General features: G+C 33.6%; 1 non-coding gene across 1 annotated transcript; it reads right to left on the reverse strand.

Moving 5' to 3' along the window:
• Positions 1–7,892: 7,892 nt before the first annotated feature.
• On the reverse strand, positions 7,893–7,999 carry LOC132482855 (U6 spliceosomal RNA). Its single transcript, XR_009531014.1, has one exon. It is a non-coding gene; the product is annotated as a U6 spliceosomal RNA (small nuclear RNA).
• Positions 8,000–8,287: the final 288 nt, after the last annotated feature.

Consider the following 8,287-nt stretch of genomic DNA (forward strand, 5'->3'; position numbering starts at 1 on the left):
TGTTTGCATATTTTGGAGATTAATCCCTTGTCAGTCACTTCATTTGCAAGTATTTTCTCCCATTCTGTGGGTCGTCTTTTCATTTTGTTTATGGTTTCCTTTGCTGTACAGAAGCTTTTAAGCTGAATTAGGTCTGATTTGTTTATTTTTGTTTTTATTTTCATGACTCTATGGGAAGATATTGCTACAACTTATGTCAAAGGGTGTTCTGCCTATGTTTTCCTCTAAGAGTTCTATAGTGCCCTGTCTTACATTAGGTCTTTGATCTATTTTGAGTTTGTTTTGTGTGTGGTGTTGGGGAATGTTCTAATTTCATTCTTTTATATGTAGCTGTCCAGTTTTCCCAGCACTGCTTATTGAAGAGACTGTCTTTTCTCCATTGTGTATTCTTGCCTCCTTTGTCTTAGATTAATTGACCATAGGTGTGTGGGTTTATTTCTGGGCTTTCTATCCTGTTCCATTGATCTGTATTTCTGTCCTTGTGCTAGTACCATAATGTTTTGATTACTGTAGCTTCATAGTTTAGTCTGAAGTCAGGGAGCCTGATTCCTCCAGCTCCGTTTTTCTGTCTCAAGATTGCTTTGGCTATTCAGGGTCTTTTGTGTTTCCATATAAACTTAAAATTTTTTGTTCTTGTTCTATGAAAAATGACATTGGTAATTTGATAGGGATTGCATTGAATCTGTAGATTGCCTTGGGTAGTATAGTCATTTTGACAATATCGATTTTTCCAATCCAAGAACATGGTATGTCTTTACATCTGTTTCTGTCATCTTTGATTTCTTTCATCAGCATCTTATAGTTTTCAGACTACAGCTCTATTTTCTTCTTAGGTAGGTTTATTCCTAGGTATTTTATTCTTTTTGATGCAATGGCAAATGGACTCAACAAAATACTAGCAAACTCAATCCAACAACACATTGAAAGCATCATACACCATGATTAAGTGGGATTTATCCCAGGGATGCAAGGATTCTTCAATATATGTAAATCAATCAGTGTGATACACCACAGTAACAAACTGAAGAATAAAAACCACATGATTGTCTCAATAGATGCAGAAAAAACTTTTGATAAAATTCAACACCCATTTGTGATTAAAAAAAAAAAACCTCTCCAGAAAGGGTGTATAGAGAGAACTTACCTTAATATAATAAAGGACATACTTCTCAATGGTGAAATGCTGAATGTATTCCCTCTAAGATCAGGAACAAGACAAGGATGTCCACTGCCACCACTTTTATTCAAAGAGTTTTGGAAGTCTTAGCTATGTCAGAGTAGAAAAAGTAATAAAAGGAATCCAAATTGGAAAAGAAGAATTAAAACTGTTACTGTTTGCATATGACATGATACTATATATAGAAAATCCTAAATATGTTACCAGGAAACTACTAGAGCTCATCAATGTATTTGGTAAATTTGCAGAATACAAAATTTATACTCAGAAATCTCTTGCATTCCTATACGCTAACAATGAAATATCAGATTTTTTTCACTTTTAAATATTTATTTTAAACCTTATATACAGCAGATTCCACATATTTTGATGTACAGTTTTATGTATACCAATAAATGCATAGTTGTGTAATCACCTCCACAAAATAAACCAGTTCCATCACTCCCCAGAAATTCCCTCATAGTATCACTTTGTCACACCTTTCCCTCTAATCACCAACTCCTTGCCACTGTTCTATTATTCTTTCCCACATTGTTGCCTTTTAAAGAATACTGTATACGTGGAATCAAATAGTATATAGCCTTTTGAGTCAGATTTCTTTCACTTGGCAAAATGAATTTGAGATTCATCCAGATTGTGACATGTTTTGTTTGCTGCATTAATAAATGTAATAAAGTATAAGCATAAATGAATTATTAGCTTAATATATTGATTTGCCAAAGAAATTCTTTCTTCTCTATTGATGTATAGTTGATTTTCAATATTAGATTAGTTCCAGGTGTACAACATAGTGGTTTGATATTTTTATAGATTATGTTCCATTTAAATTTGTTATAAAATATTGGCTATGTTACCTGTGTGATATACATTGCATCCTTCTATCTTATTTATTGTATACCTAGTTGTTTGTACCTTTTAATCCTCTTCCCCTATCTTGTCCTTACCTCTACCACCTCACTGATGACCACAAGTTTGTCTACTCTATCTGTGAGTGTATTTCTGTTTTGTTGTATTTATTTATTTGTCTTAGTTCTTCATATTTCACATATAAGTGAAGACATACATTATTTGTCTTTATCTGACTTCACTAAGCATAATACCATCCAGGTCCATTCATTTTGTTGCAAATGGCATAACTTCATTCTTTTTAATGGCTGAGTAATATTCCAGTGTGTGTGTGTGTGTGTGTGTGTGTATCATAGCTTCTTTATCCATACATCCGTTGATGGACATTTTAGGTTGTTTCCCTCTCTTGGCCATTGTAAATAATGCTGCTGTAAACATCGGGGTATACATATCTTTTCAAATTAGTGTTTTGGTTTTACTCAGATGCATACTAAGGAGTGGAATTGCTGGATCACATGGTAGTTCTATTTTTAATTTTTTGAGGAAGCTCCAACTGTTTTCCATAATGGCTATACCATTTTTCAATCCCATCAATAGTGGACAAGTGTTCCCTTTTCTCCACATCACCACCACCATTGATTATTTGTTGTCTTTTTGACAGTAGCCATTCTGACAAATGTGAGGTGATATCTCATTGTGGATTTGATTAGCATTTCTCTGGAATAGATCCCAGTTGATCATGGTGTATGACATTTTTATGTACTGTTGAATTCAGTTTGCTAATGTTTTGTTGAGGATTTTTGCATCTATATTCATCAGAGATATTAGCTTATAATTTTCTTTTTGTTTTGTAGTGCCTTAGATTTTAGTATCAGGGTATGGGTGGCCACATAGAATTAGATTAGGAATATTGCCTCTTTTATAATAGCTTGAGAAGGATAATTATTAACTCTGTTTTAAATGTTTGTAGATTTACCCTGTGAAGCCAACCAGTTCTGGGTTTTGTTTGCTAGGAGTTTTTTTTTTGTTTGTTTTACTGATTCAATTTCAATGCTACTATCAGTTGGTTTAGATTTTCTATTTCTTCTTGATTTAGTCTTGGAAGATTGTATGTTTCTAGGAATTTATCCATTTCTTCTAGGTTGTTCAACTTGTTGGTATATAACTTTGTAGTAGTCTCATGATTGTTTTTTATTTCTATGATGTCAGTTGTAATTTCTTGTCTTTCTTTTTTTATTAATCAGCTTGGCTAAAGGCTTATCCATTTTGATTATCTTTTCAGAAAACCAGGTCTTGGTTTTTTGATCTTTTCTTTCTTTTTCTTTTCTTTTCTTTTTTTTTTTTTTTGGTCTCTATTTTTTTTCATTCTGATCGTTATTTTCTCCTTCTGTCTACTGACTTTAGGCTTTGTTTCTTCTTCTTTTTCTACTTTGTTTAGATGGTAGGTAGGTTGTTTATCTGAGATTTTTCTTGTTTATTGAAGTAGCCCTATATCACTATAAACTTGCCTCTTAGAACTGCTTTTGCTGAATCCCATAGATTTTTTTTTCTCCTATAGATTATGGAAAGTTGTGTTTTTATTTCATCTGTCTCAAGGGTTTTTTTCTGATTTCCTCTTTGTTTTTTTATTGACTCATTGTTTTCTGGCCTAGCCTATGGTCTGTACTAGATAACATTCCATGTGCACTTGAAAATAATGTGTATTCTGCTATTTTGGGGTGGAATATCTTGTAGATATGCTGTTATTACTGTATCTACAGTTTTATACTGGTGCTCATTTAAGTTCAAACACATCCTAAAAGATGTAAACTTTTTACTCCCCTCCCCCATGTTTTGGGTTTTTAATGCCATATTTTTCATGTTCATGTTTATCCTTTCACTTTTTATTGTAGTTAGAATTGATTTTAAGATTTTTTTGCCTTTTGATCTTCATACTAGCTTATTTAAGTGGATAATCCTCAGCCTCTACTCTATATTTGCCTTTATTAGTGGGATTTTTCCTTTCCTATAAATATTTACTTCTTGTAGCCTCTTCTTTCCCATTCAGAGAAGACCCTTTAACATTTATTATTAGGTAGGTTTAGTATTGATGAAGTCTTAGCTTTTGCTTCTCTGAGAAGTTCTTATCTCTTCTTCAATTCTAAATGATAATCTTGCTAGGTAGAGTATCCTCAGTTGCATGTTTTTCCCTTTCCGCACCTTGAAAATACCACACCCTTCCTTTCTGGCTTACAAAGTTGCTGCAGAAAAATCAGCTGATAGGCTTATGGGGGTTCCCTTTTTTATGACTTTGTTTTTCTCTTGCTGCGTTTGGAATTTTCTCTTTAACTTTTTCCATTTTAATTATGATGTATCTTGGTGTGGGTGTGTTTGGGTTCATCTTGTTTGGGACCCTCTGTGCTTCCTGTTCCTAGATATCTTTTTTTCTTCTTCAGTTTTGGGAAGTTTTCAGCTATAATTGCATCCAATATATTTTTAAGCCTTTTCTCTCTCTCTTCTCCTTCTGGAACCACTATAATGTGAATGTTAGTATGCTTGATGTTCTAGAAGAATTTTAAACTGCTCACATTTTAAAAATTTGTTTCTTCTGCTGTTGTTCTAATTGGGTGATTTCCATTATTCTATCTTCCAGATCACTTATGCATTCTTCTGCATCACCTAGTCTGCTGTTAATTCCTTCTAGTGTACTTTAAAATTTCAGTTATTGTATTATTCCTTTCTGACTGGTTCTTTTTTTTTGCATCATGGTTTATTACATGATATTGAATATAGTTCCCTGTGCTATACAGTAAATACTTGTTGCTTATCTTATTTTATATATACTAGTTTGTATCTGCTAATCCCAAACCCCTAATTTATCTCTTCCCTCCTCCTTTACTCTTTGGTAAGCATAAGTTTGTTTTCTATGTCTGTGAGTCTGTTTTTGGTTTGTAAATAAGTTCATTTGTATCACATTTTAGATTCCACATGCAAGTGATATCATATGATATTTGTCTTTCTCTTTCTGACTTCACTTAGTATGATAATCTCTAGGTCCATCCATGTTGCTGCAAGTAGCATTATTTCCTTATTATTTATGGCTGAGTAATATATATATACACACATATATATATATACCACATCTTCTTTATCCATTTGTCTGTCGATGGATGCTTAGGTTGCTTCCATGTCTTGGCTATTGTAAATAGTGCTACTATGAACATTGGAGTGCATGCATTTTTTTAATTAAGAGTTTCCTTCAGATATATGCCCAAGAGTAGGATTGCAGGTTCATATGGTAGCTCTAGTTTTAGCTTTTTAAGGAACCTCCATACTGTTCTCCATAGTGGCTGTACCAATTTACATTCCCACCAGCAGTGTAGGATGGTTCTCACTTCTCCACACCCACTCCAGCATTTATTAATTGTAGACTTTTTGATCATGGCCATTCTAACTGGTGTGAGGTAGTACCTCATTGTAGTTTTGATTTGCATTTCTCTAGTAATTAGCAATGTTGAGCATCTTTTCATGTGCCTATTGTCATCTGTATGTCTTCTTTGGAGAAATGTCTTTTTAGGTCTTCTGACTAATTTTTGATTGAATTCTATGAGCTGTTCATATATTTTGTAAATTTATCCTGTGTCATTCACATTGTCTGCAAATATTTTCTCCCAGTCCATATGTTTTTTTTTCATTTTGTTTATGGTTTCCTTTACTGTGAAACCCCTTATAAGTTTGATGAGGTCCCATTTGTTTATTTCTGTTTTTATTTTTATTGCCTTGGGAGACTGACCTAAGAAAACACTGGTATGATTTATGTCAGAGAATGTTTTGCCTATGTTCTATTCAAGGAATTTTATGGTGTCATATCTTATGTTTAACCAAAAGATTTTTTTTATATTTTCTACTTCTTTGTTAGAATTATAACTGTGTTCATCTATTCTTTTCCCCAGTTTAGTTAGCATTTTATTATTAATGCTTTCAACTTTTTATCTGAAAAATTATTTATCTCTTCCATTAATTGTTTTTTTTTCCAATGTGTTTTTGTTCCTTTGTTTGAAATCATTCATCTGTGTTCTCATTTTGCTTATCCTTCTTTGTCTCTATGAAATTAGGTGAAACAGTTACCTATGCTGGTCATTTTTTTTAATGTTTCCTAAGCCCTCCCTCTTTCCTAGAAAAAATTTACTGGAATATAGTTGATTTAAAATGTTGCATTATTTTCTGCTGTACAGCAAAATGAATCAGTTATACATATACATATATACACTCTTTTAAAAATTCTTTTCCCATATAGGTCATTACTGAGTATTGAGAATAGTTACCTGTGTTATACACTAGGTCCTTATTAGTTATCTATTTTATATATAATACTGTGCATATGTCAATCCAAATCTCCCAATTTATCCCTCCCCCCTCTTCCTCCCCTGGTAACCTTAAATTGTTTTCTACATCTGTGACTCTATTTCTGTTTTGTAAATAAGTTAATTTATTCCATTTTTTTAGATTCCACATATAAGCAATATCATATGATATTTGCTTTTCTCTGTCTGACCTACTTTACTCAGTATGACAATCTCTAGGTCCAACCATGTTGTTGTAAATTACATTATTTCCTTCTTTTATATAGATGAGTAATATTTCATTGTATATATCTACCAGATCTTCTTAATCAATTTCTCTGTTGATGGACATTTAGGTTGTTTCCATGTCCTTGCTATTATAAATAGTGCTGCAATGAACATTGGGGTACATGTATCTTTTCAAATTATAGTTTTCTCTGGGTATATGCCCAGTAGTGGGATTGCAGGATCATATGGTAGTTCTATTTTTACTTCTTTAAGGAACCTCCATACACTTCTCCATCATGGTTTTACCAATTTACATTCCTACCAACAGGGTTCCCTTTTCTACACACCCTCTCCAGCATTTATTGTTTGTAGATTTTTTGATGATGGCCATTCTAACTGGTGTGAGGTGATACGTCATTGTAGTTTTGATTTATATTTCTCTAATAATTAGTTATTTTGAGCATCTTTTCATGTCCTTTTTGGCATCTGTAGGTCTTCTTTGAAGAAATGTCTATTTAGATCTTTTGCCCAATTTTTGACTGGGATTTTTGTTTTTGTAATATTAAGCTGCATGAGCTGTTTGTATATTTTGGAGATTAATCCCTTGTCATTGGCTTCATTAACAATTTTTTTCCCATTCTGTGGATTGTCTTTTTGTTTTCTTTATGGTTTCCTTTGCTGTGCAGAAGCCTTTAAGTTTAATTAGGTCCCATTTTTTATTTTTGTTTTTATTTTCATTACTCTAAGAGGTGGATCAAAAAAGATCCTGCTAGGATATATGTCAGAGAGTGTTCTGCCTACAGTTTACTCTAAGAGTTTTATATATCTGGCCTTACATTTAGGTCTTTAATCCATTTTCAGTTTATTTTTGTGTAGGGTGTTAGGGCATGTTCTAATTTCATTCTTTTACATGTAGCTGTCCAGTTTTCCCAACACCACTTATCAAAGAGACTTTCTGTCCATTGTATATTCTTGCCTACTTTGTCATAGATTAGGTGACCACAGGGGCTTGAGTTTATCTCTGGACTTTCTATCCTGTTCTATTGACCTACATTTCTGTTTTTGTGCCAGTACCATACTGCTTTGATTTCTCTAGCTTTGTAGTATAGTCTGATGTCAGGGAGCCTGATTCCTCCAGCTACATTTTTCTTTCTCAAGATTGATTTTCCTCTTCAGGTCTTTTGTGTTTCCATACAAATTGTAAAATTTTCTGTTCCAATTCTGTGAAAAATACCATTGGTAACTTGTTAGGGATTGCATTGAATCTGTAGATTGACTTGAGTAGTATAGTCATTTTGACAATATTGATTCTTCCAATCAAAAATATGGAATGCTTCATGAATTTGCATATCATCCTTGTGCAGTGGTCATGCTAATCTGCTCTGTGTTTTTCCAGATTTAGTATATGTGCTGCTGCAGGGAACACCCTATGCTGGTCTTGAGGTGGTGTCCTTGTGTCGGAGTATCCCTATACAGTCTGTCTGTGCACAGTGGCTTTGGTGGGAGAGCTGGATCTGAAATCAACATGGATCACAACTTCCCCCAGTGTGTGCTGCCAGTTATCACTTTGGTGAGAGGTGAGGCTGGTAATGGAGGGGCTAGAATTACAGCCATGTTTGACCGGTGGCTCCTCTTATGCTCAGTGACCAGCACCATTTTATTGGTGGAGGGGTTGGGTCCCGTGTTGTTGGAGCATAAGCCCTGAGCTTTTGGC

This window comes from Mesoplodon densirostris, chromosome X (assembly GCF_025265405.1).
Source record: "Mesoplodon densirostris isolate mMesDen1 chromosome X, mMesDen1 primary haplotype, whole genome shotgun sequence".
NCBI classification, from domain to species: Eukaryota; Metazoa; Chordata; class Mammalia; order Artiodactyla; family Ziphiidae; genus Mesoplodon; species Mesoplodon densirostris.